The sequence below is a fragment of the Misgurnus anguillicaudatus genome, chromosome 19 (genome assembly GCF_027580225.2).
Source record: "Misgurnus anguillicaudatus chromosome 19, ASM2758022v2, whole genome shotgun sequence".
Classification (NCBI taxonomy): domain Eukaryota; kingdom Metazoa; phylum Chordata; class Actinopteri; order Cypriniformes; family Cobitidae; genus Misgurnus; species Misgurnus anguillicaudatus.
The window spans coordinates 24,651,988-24,663,525 of record NC_073355.2 but is presented as its reverse complement, the minus strand read 5'-3'; the positions used below and the strand labels follow the sequence as shown (position 1 = coordinate 24,663,525).

Below are 11,538 nucleotides of genomic sequence, written 5' to 3'. Positions count from 1 at the left end.
TGTGTGACCTTATTTAAAAATTATGATTTCTGTAACAAAAATAGTCTTTCACTCGACTACAGAAAGCAACCTACAAGTACGTCAGACTGACAGGCAGCAACCTTTCATAATATTCATCCGCGGTCTTGATAAAACTTTATGACGCAGCCTTATGGTACAAGTTAGTTACGCTGATTGATTAGTTCACTTGTACAATACGGTGTATCTTCTGGTTTATAAAGTCTTGGTTCATAAAATGTGTAATGCCTCCCATATTCAATTTTCCCTGTATAGCACTACTATGTGCTGCTGACACCGGAATGATAACAAACAGACGTTGGCATACGACAAAAGCATAGGATTCAAGTGAGGTAGGCCTATTTCTTTCACAAAATTATGATAATTAGTATAATTTTATGATGCATTAAATTTTATTTGAACACCACACAGAAGTGTCGTTTGCACAGCTGGAAAATGCTAAGGATTAAATAGCATTTTATTTTATTCAGAAATAGCCTACTCTACTGTATGACCAGACTAAAGTAACAAAAAGTGTCACTGCTAATCGTCACCACAAGGTGTCAGAATATTGCAGATAATGAAAAAGTAATATTCATACCTGCTGTCTTGAAATCCAGAAGTTTGAGGTAAAATTCACGCAGACATAAAACAGAGGATGAGACCCATCAAAGCAAAAGGTGTACATGCTAAGAAAGAGATATACAAGCATGCTTTTTTAAATAAACACTCATACTGTACTGTATGTCTTAATGTTGTCACTTTTCATACTTTTTGGCACATGTAAGACATAAACATTTGTGTTTACATAAAGATATACCTTGCACAGTTAAATTGCGTATATCAGACACTTCAAGCTATCAACACACAGTTTAACACGGCACAACATAGACACTCTTAAATTGTGGCTCCCTGAATGGCAAATAACTAACCAAGAATCCATAGTCAGCTGGAAAAGTTTCACAGATCCTGACTGAAATAGGAAACACTGCCGGGCTAAGCAATTCCTTTAACACTTCACAAATTGAGCTGCCCTCTTTGAAAGAGTGGCTAGAGGACCAACACTTGAGAAAAGCACTTGATATAAGTCACCCCAGGAGTGTGACCCAAAAACTTTTGGATAAAAATTGTAGTCTGTTGGGACCAAAATTGAGTTCTTTTGCCTGAAAGCGAAATTCAAAGAGGCCCCGATGCTCAGGTAACACCATCTGCCCTGTCAGGCACGGCAGTGGCAGCCTTATGCTCTGGGGTGTCTCTGTTCTCCTGGATAAACATGAAAGCTTGTTATTTCGGGCAAAATGGAAAATCTCCCTGACCTGAGGAGATCCTGTTGCACATATCCATTTGTAAGGTCTTGTGTATGTGTGTCTCTGTGTATACGTTCATATACGTGCCATAATATGTTCGTATTTTGACAGTCCAATACCTATACCATACCATGCACTTTTATAAATCTTTTGCTTGCTCTGTTCAAGTTCATTTTGTTTCTCTTTTCTTTGCCTACTCCTGGCTCAACAATGTGTTGTGTATGCACTCTAGTGAGTAAAACAGCTGCAGTCCCTGTGACGTCATCCGAAAGAGTTCGAGAGTGAGAGAGATGGCAGGTGATGTGAGGAGAGACTCCAGACATTTTTCTCTCTTTCATGTGCCTGTTGAATCGATGATATTAGACCATGTGGACGTGAGATGGCTACAGGATTTGGATGCGATATTGACCCAGGCGGCAGTGTTAATATTTATGGGTTGTGATTCAGCAGGCTATGCTCTGGGAGATGGAGGAGTGGAGGAGGCTGGAGGAGAGAGAGAGGTTTTCTGAACCTCAATAAATCCTGATCCTCATTTGCTCACTGCAGTAATGTAGCCTCTCATGCAACTCAACAGATGGCGCTGTTGCATTCCAGAATGAGTGCGTATGTACTCGTATGAGTATGCAAATTTAATATAGTCTGCTTGTATGTGCCAATATGGACTGATTAGTTATTCACGCATATGCTTTGTGCATAATGTGGATTACATGTAACATTTTAAGGCGTTCATGTCGCTGTGTTGTTGGAGTTGTTTTGACGGGCAGTTTTGCGTGTTTGTTTAATTAATGTGTGAAAGCCTGAGCAAATTTCTACTGAAGACAAAATGCTGTCAGGGGCTTCTTGGTTTGGATGATGAGGCTACAGATTCGAGCTCCTTTAATTTAAGGCCCTTTAACATCGTAAACCAGTCAACTGGAGCGTGTCATGAGCTAAGTTACTACCTATGATATACGACTACACTGTTTCTCGACTACATTGCATCATCTGAGTTTGCAGTCTCTTGGGCTGAGAATCTTTTTAGCAGATTTACTGATGCACAATACGACTCTCCATATTTCATATTAGTTACGCTGCTTCTGCAGTATGTATACTTTGTAAAGTATATGAATTTATGCCTTTTTTGATGCTTTCGTTTGATAAAACTTGCCAAACAAGGGCTCAGCTGTATATGCTGAAATGACTAGTGACCCTGGGGTTCGGTTCACACCCTGTCTCACGAGGTCCAGGTGTTGTGTGCATGTACTGAGTGTCCTAGTGGTCCCTGCGGGCTGATTTTGCACTGGCAAGGGGCCATGGGTTATTGGGATCTAGGGGTCCCACGCAGTGGCTGCATTATCCATTCTAACTGTGGGTTTACACCAGATGGGAGTTCAACGATTTGCGCGAGTAGATTACATACAAAGTCAATGCAAAGACACAATCAGACGCATCCTCGATGAAAACACGCGCTATTCGCCTCAAACACGTCTTCGCCCAAGTTGAAAATATTCAACTTGAGCGAAATATTCACATGACACAAAGTTAAATCCCGCAAGTAATTTAGAGCGACCAATGCGATGTGATTGCACGCTTCGCGTTTGGTGTTAATCCACAGTAAAGCTGCGTTTACACCAGCCGTGGTAGAGGTGTGAAGCGCGAGTGATTTCAATGTTAAGACAATTTGAAGACACGTTGACGCGCGTCTGGAGGCGGATGAGGCATTTGGCGCGGCGCAGAAGACGCGTTTCCGCCTCATTCGCGCGTCGCGATTGGTGCCTTTTGTGCATTTTGCGTTTGAGCGAATTTCCGGCTGACGCCCGAGTTGAAAAGTTTGAACTTTGGTGGAATTTTGCGCCGTGTAAACCAATCAGGAGCCTGCTTGCTGCTGTGGTGGCAGCCCCGCCCGGAGTCACTCATTCAACATGAAGGAACACTTGTTATTGTCCGTAAGCAGTCACCCGGAGCTTTACGACACAAGGTCTTATTTCTATAGAGATAAAAAGGTTTCTAAAAGTGTCAGTGAGGACATCGGGCAGCCTGGTAAGTTGTAATATACGTTTCACTTTTGAGTCACATGACGTTTATCGACCCGGGCCGTTTATTTTCCCCCTATAGTAAGGTTACCAAATGCAAACTGGTAACTTTCTCGATAAACGCACGATCAACATCAGTCATCTTGCAAACAGCATAGCACTTGCCCCTCCCACAAGAAGCAGATTTTGCCTCTGATGCGCATCAAATGCTTGCTTTTTTGAATGCATTCAAATGTTCAAGCGGCAAACTAGGCGTGGTAGACGCGATTTTGATGCCTGAAACGCGGTTGGTGTAAATGCAGCATAAATGGCACTTGAGGATTAAACATGCAGTGTGGTCAGGTCTTGTAATAATACAGTCTTAGCTATTACATATACTGAACATTTTGCAGTTCACAGTATGCAAATATCCCACTCAGAACAGAAAGCAGCTTCTGTAATTCAAATGTTTCTTCAAATACATGCTTGTGAAAGCAACACAGATCTGCCCTGTGATCTGTGTACATAATAATCATTGCTATTCATTCTGACAATCAAGCTTGGGCTGTGAAAGAAAACCGCTCTGTAGGATCTATGAAAATAATGTTCAAGAGTTTTTAATACATTTAATTCATTGAAATGTGGACTGCATTACAATACAGATTTCACACATCTCCCCACGCTGTCTTTCTGGGTGTGTATGTGTGTGTTACAGAAAAACGTCCTTACAATAACATCCTACTGTGCTGAAAAGGCCAGCGTAGACTGGTTTAAACTGCCGGTTTAAGAATTGGACCAGCAATACCACACATGCTTGACAGCTAATGAAAAAGCTGGTTAAGTTTGGGAGCCTGGGGACACAAGCATCCAAATCACAGTAGCCTATGTAGTGGTATTTTTTAGCAGGGTTTTCACTTATGTGTAGAGCAGTGGTCTCCAACATGGTGCCCACAAGGAGTCTGTTAGTTGCCCCCCAAGTATATTCTATTAAGTTAAACATTTGATTCTTACCGTTTTGGAATCCATTCAGCTGATCTCTGGGTCTGGCACTAGCACTTTTAGCATAGCTTAGCATAATCCATTGAATCTTATTAGACCATTAGCATCGGGCAAAAAAATAACCAAAGAGTTTTGATATTTTTCTTATTTAAAACTTGACTCTTCTGTAGTTATATCATGTACTAAGACCGACAAAAATTAAAAGCTGCGATTTTCTAGGCAGTTTCAAAAAAAGTGGAATGTCCCTTTAATAGCCTCAATTTTATTATTTATTTATTACATATTTTCATATTAACTTAGCTTCTTTTGTGTATGTTAACATTTTACACAATGATAAAACATATCAACAAGTAAAATAAAATAAAATAAACAAGTAAACATTTTTTTTTGAGTAGACTATATCAAAAAAGTAGCAATCCAGATTATTTTATTTATTATAGCCCTTGTTCACAAAAAGGTTGGAGACGCCAGGTGTATAGGCTCACACTGCGATCATATACTTTCTAGGTAAACAGTGTGGGCGATTACATCAGTATGGATAAATTCCCAGAAGCTTCAGGCGTTCTTTGTACTTGACCATTACAAGAAGAAATATGACAGGCTTTGACAAGCCTTAATCCATCATCCTTCTGCAGATTACAGTTGTCCGTACTCCATCTGTCTGAATCTGACACGCATAGAATTTTCAAATAACGGTTTTGTATTACTGCTCTGCGGGCAAAGCTGGATTTCTAGTCCTTAAAGAGCAGGTCAAGAGTTCACTGTCTCTGGCCTTCATAATATACAAATTGCACTCAGGCTGATTTCAGCATTTCATGCTCTGCATTCAACCCTGGAATGAAATCACTGGACATTCATTGATGGGATAAATATGATAGCAGAAATCTGACAAAGAAAAATTGAGTAGGATAAGGTGAAAGTTGTAGCCTTTGAGTTTTCCGTAACAACATGAAGATGTCGCTGTGTGTCGCACGTCTCTTTCAAAGAGGTCGTTAGGAGGCATTTCTAAATCTGGATGTCATAAACAAATGAGTACCGTCCACTCCAGTAACTGACGAGAGACGGATGACATGAACTCCACTGCTTCGCTCTCATTGGTAGTCGCTCCAGAAAGTCACTTATCAATTACATAAAGTTAAATTTTTCCCATCTTTGGCCCTGTCCCAATTGGCATACTTCATGGGGACTTTCGGTCTCGTGGCCATAAATTGAGTGTGCTCGCTTATTCTACGAGTCCATAGGGTGTCATTTTTACGCTTCGAATTGTGCTCATCAGCAAGTTTTGTTTTCCAAAATTTTTGTTAGTTTTAGTTAGTTTTGCAGGTCCACATTTTAGTTATAGTTCAGTGTTGATGTGGTCTTTGGCGAAGCCCGCACTGCAGCAGGCTTTGCGCACTTTACCAACGGAAGGGAGGAGTTCACACTGACGGGCAACTTCTCTTCCTATTTTTGGCTCGAGTCTGTCCCAAAAAACGACTCTGGTGCAACCACGTGGACTCGCATCAAGGGTCCCTAAAGGCTGCACTACATGAAGTCATCAAAGTGCCACAAGTCTGGAGTGTGCCATTTGAGGCAGGGCCTTTGTCGCTGGACTGGACACCCGCATCCGGTCGCCAAGCTATTGAAATCAATGAGATTGCATCGCTCTGCTACTGCTAGTTGCTCCTAATGTAAATGAGGCGGAAGGAATGTTTGTGAATAAGTGTGATTCTCACCCAATAAATAAAAGTGTGGAATGACATGAGGGTGAGAAAATGATAGCATTTCATGTATTGATCTATTTCTTTAATGTCACAAAACAAGACAATCATTAAAGCATCAGTCACACAGTAAGGATATCAAGTCCTTTACCGTACCCTTCCTGGACCTGTTCGAGACAAGTGAGTGATAGAACAGAGACGACCAAACACAGATTGTGTCAAAATGGCAAATCAATAGCTAGTGACAAATGAATGAAGGATGTTGAGTGATGGGATAGACAGTGGTGCATCTCTAGAGATTGAATGAAAGACTTTATTGTAGATACATCAAGTTGTAAATACTGTCATATTAAGGTAAGAGACAGCAGTTCCCATCTCTGTCGAAAAAGGTATTTATTGTTGGTGCCATGCCAGCTTGGCAGAGATTGATCGATTTAAAGTAATTGAATGAATGGGTCACAGACTATATAGTTACCTGAGAAAAGACAGGTTTTCAATGAACAGATAAAACCACTTAGAGTAGTGAAATATGATGAGAAATTAATTATTTATATATATATATATATATATATATATATATATATATATATATATATATATATATATATATATATATATATATATATATAATATGAAAGAGATGTCTTTATTATTTACTACATGTTACGTCACCACAATCCAGATACTCTGTCACCTTCATTCAGGATTTATTTGCACAATGATACAATGAAAGGTGATAAGAAATATGTGTTGTTTTATTGCACATTATAGTTCAGTTGCAGTGCAAGCAACTTCAGAAAAGACAGGAGGGAAAACACTGAAGTTATATCACTGATAACAGCCTTTAATGAAAACGCCAATCAATACAAGAATTACAAGACAAGAAATAGCAAACAATAAAAAAGATACATGGTCAGCACGATTAAAAAAGCTAGCAGAGATGACCGACCAAATTAAGGAAAAACATCCCTAAGGTACTTTAATTTATAAAGACATAGCATTTTATTGTAGACATACACTCCTAAAAGTCTTTGTCATGTCTGTCACAATGATTAAATAATCATCTTATCGCAATTGTTTGATCTCATCGTGATGATTTCAGATCACCGCAATGATTGCACATCTCTTTAAAAAACACAAGGGGGAGCTGCAGAGCCTACATTGAAAAGCTATTCAATACAGTACAAAAAACAGCATTTAAACAAATGCCGCAAAACTTTGATAAGCTGTACGAACTGGCAGGTAAAACATACATTTCCAAAACAGCAATTTCAAATTTAGGGAAGTGAAGGATGCTATTCTTAAGGATCTGTAAGGGATTTTTTTGCAGCCACAGACATAAGGCAAAAAATGTTCATTTAATCACAACAATGTGTGAAAATAAAAACAAACAAAAAAAATTATATGAGAATTAAACGTCAAGGCATTAAAACAGACAATTAATCGTCATGACGGTCACAATTTATTAGACAATTAACCGTCAGCCAAATTTCATAATCATGACAGCCCTATTGTCATGACGTATTGTTCCCTAACTTTTAACAATGTCAGAACCTTTTATTAAAATTAGAAATATATAACATTTTGTATAATTAGTTTTGCACAGCTATAAAGATTTTAAAATAAAGACATGATATAGAAATGTAGATGGCATAAGCAGAATAATTCATTCTGAAGCACTGAATTAGTAAACATGAATGCAAAACCCGTAAGGTTGAAAGATTACTTTTAATAAATCAGTGGCCCAAGTTACTGATTTCTTATTTATAACAAGTCATATTTTTACCACTGTTGCAATGATAGCATCCATGATTTTGAAGTGTTGAATCTGCATGTGTGTGCAGGCAGATAATTTTAAGTTTGGCTAGCACTGCCTCCATACCAGCCTGTCGATTCCCAACTGACTGTTCTGTTCCATAATCCCATATAAAGCCAATAAATAAAAGTACAATTCGGCCTTGCATTCAATGAATTAAATAAAAAGAAGAAACCATGTCACTTCAAATCCTTTTCAGATCTATGTCCAGATCGTCTTCAGGATTAGAGAAGCAGTGAAGATCTGTTCTTAGTGTAACATCCCAGGCTTTATTAGGTTAGACCTCCACAATGGAGCTGTTTTATTTTACCCCTTTTCTTGCAATTTCCTGAATCGGCTTGCATGATGATCTTTGCATGCCATCAGGCTAACGTTGAAATCTCAACACTTATTAATAAAAGCAAGAGATGGATGTGTAATAAGAGCTTGTACTTTATGCGAGATTATGACTGAGAGGAAAAAGACATTAGTGTTTGATAACCATCAGCAAAATGCAGTAACTCTATATGATACTGCCACACTCTAATGACTTTCTAATGACTGGAACTGGTTTCCATGTACAGATGGATTTGATTAGTTGATAACGAAAAAGTTGGCAAATGTTTCGAACAAGACTAATTAAAAGTTTTATACACTGAAATCTAATACTAATCTTTTTTGTTTAAATGTAGCTTAAATAAATTGATTGCAACCACTTACCTTAAAAAAATTGATTAAATTCAATGAATCATTTTTTTCAGTGTATTCATATATACACATAATATCATCAAATGCTCATATGCACTTTTTAGGTTATATGGTGATTTTATGGAATACAAATATCTGTTAACTTTTATATTGATATGCTAAAATTATTCAGAGGTGGACATTAAAGCTGCACATAACAAATAGAAAACTAAAGCATTTTATTGATTTATGTTTATGAATACATTTAATCAAAAATTTAAGAATGTTTTCAAAAACAAGTCAAGACACCACAGGGCATCAAATATGGTGAGCACAGTGATTGGTCAGATAGGGTAAGATGAAAAACTTTTACCCTCCCACACCTGAAACTGGATAGATCTGAAGATTCAGTGTGCACAAAACAATACAGAAGAGAAAGAAGCTAAATTTATCTATGGAGACATTTGCTGCAAAAATAAATCTTTGATTGACAGTGGGACTCCTTCTAGCATGCTGCTTTGTCAGTCAATGTCTGACTGGCGTTATTGTCTAAAAATGGGCATTAATTAAGCCTTGTGCAAGATTCCATTTATTTTAGTCCGTGCTGATATCAGGCGAGTCCTGACTTATTCCATTTCTATGCAAATGCAGCTGTCAATACTGAAACAAACACACGTCGGCTATAGGCACCCTCGTATGCATGATTACAACTTTATCTCTGTAGATTCTGCCCCTACGTGCAGACACATGCATCTTGCGTCTATTTAAGTCCAGCATTTTGGCTGGTGATGTTCCACAGGGAGTTTGAAAAGCTGTGAAACTGTGAAAGATGCCTTTGCAGAGATTGGGACATCATTAAAGTTTCCCTTCTGTCTTCCAGACACCGACACCATTCAAAGGATAATCCGGGATTATAAATTATTCACACCCTTCAATTATGTAAAATCACATAAAAGAAGGGAACCAGAAAGACGGGTTTTCGTCATTCTGCACTTTGCATTATGTTTGAGGTGAATGGCTGATAGGACTTCCAGCCATGTAAATATTAAAATTCAGCTCTCAGTTGAACAGTTCAAGAAGCACAATTTGACTTCACCAGTATATTTTATTTAAAACCATTATACTAAAATATTAGAATCTGTTTTAGAATTACATAATTTGATTAAAAGGTAATGGAAGGTATACAGTATATATTGTATGTACCAAGTTCTGTCTTGAAACTCTTCCATGCAGGTCATTGGTTCAGCACAGCCAATTGATCTTCCCTTCTTATCAACGTGACCTATTTAATTCCGTTCAGTCCTTGTTCGTCTCAATGCAGTGAGCCATTGGATTATCCCTAGCCCACCTCCTCCCCTAGCACCACCTGCCTAGATCTGCTATGGGGGTTCTCCCATTTTCCGTGCAGCAGGATGTATTTCTCTGTAATTATGTGCATGATTCAGCAAAACCTTCACTCCTACCAGCAGCAGCAGCAGCAGGATAGCAGATCTAGACCCCAAGACATCATTCTATGCCACATTAAAATTCTAAACCTTTTAAAGGGCTCCTAACCTAGGTGTTTTCAGCAATATAAAATAGCCTCTGGTATCCCCAGAATGTGTCTGTAAAGTTTCAGTTCAAAATACACCCCAAATCTTTCATTATACAATGTTGAACATAGCCATTTGTGGCTGCAATGAAAAATGTGCTGTTTTGTGTGTGTTTCTTTAAATGCAAAGAAAGCTTCTGTTCCCCTCCCTGTATGCAAAGTAGGGGGTAGAGCTTACCCATGTGCTTTGTACTACATCAAAACATGTGTCTCTGGCGGAAAGTTGAACTACGCACTCATAATGCGGAGTCTGTGAGCGGTTATGGTTGAGGTGTAATCATTGTGACATCACATTGATAGAGGATCCCCAACAGCCTGTTTTGTGTGACTGTTGCGGTTTAAAGGAGATTACACAAAGAAGAATAAATGGATTTGTATAATAACAGGATGTTTCAGCAGTCAGCACACACACTTGCGACTCATTTTCTGCTAGAAAAACATTTAAAAGTGCATTTGTTAGGTTGGGGGGCTTTAAGTATTACTAATTTTATAATTATAATTATTAAAGAGCATTGAAACAGTAATAAGTGCTAATTTATCAGTTGTCTTTGCTTCTCATCTAATAGAAATATTCATAATTTACATTTTGTAGACTTTTTGATATTAAAACATTATTTAAGAGGCTTAAAGACAATCCATCTGAAACTTTTCATTATCATCACATTCATTTGTAATATTTTTTGTGAATGTAGGCTATGGCCAGGGTTTTTTAAACTTTTTGTGTGTGTGGACCACTATTTGTAATCAAGAATTTTAACCTCATAATACTCATAATAAAATATGTCTAGTCTACACAAAGTCCTGAATTTATCTGCACGTCTAAATAGGCTTACTAGCATTAAAACTATAACTGGTCATCACATCAGTACAACAGATTCTTAAAACATATTCTTAAAAAAATATATTTTTCTTAAAAATATATATTATTTTATATTTTATTTTGCCTTTACACGGACCACCTGCAGTACCCTCACGGACCACTAGTGGACCACAGTTTGGGAATAGCCGGGCTATGCATCAAAGTAGGGATCTACCGATATGGATTTTTTTTTTTTAGTGCCGATACTGATACCGATTTTTGTTTCATCAGTCTTAGCCGTTGACCAATACAGGCTGCCGATTTTCTTGAGCCGATATTTGGAGCCGATACTGCTTTTGCTCACTCAATTTACATCATAAAAATGACACGATGATGCCAAATGATACCAAAAATCTGCGAACACAGCAGCCACGTATCGGCCAATGCCGATACACATTAAACTTGCAAAAATTGTCCCGATATATCTGCCGGCCAATATATCGGGTCTATCACTACATCAAAGTGTCTGCATGTATTCGCTGTTTGTCATTTCCTGACTCTCTTGTACAAATATCCATGATACACCTTAGGTCTAAAGGACAGACACACAAAACAACCAACCCATCTCATTATCTCCTCACTAACATAATGGCATTTCGGGATATGGCATCT

At 38.2% G+C, this 11,538-nt stretch overlaps 1 long non-coding RNA gene across 2 annotated transcripts in view; it reads left to right on the top strand.

Moving 5' to 3' along the window:
* The first annotated feature begins 130 nt into the window (after positions 1-130).
* Positions 131-11,538, top strand: part of LOC129436014 (uncharacterized) — a 65,016-nt gene continuing 53,608 nt past the window's right edge. For both annotated transcript variants that reach the window (XR_008641692.2, XR_012359212.1), the window contains exon 1: positions 131-350. This is a non-coding gene — a long non-coding RNA (uncharacterized lncRNA). The remainder of the gene's footprint in view (positions 351-11,538) is intronic.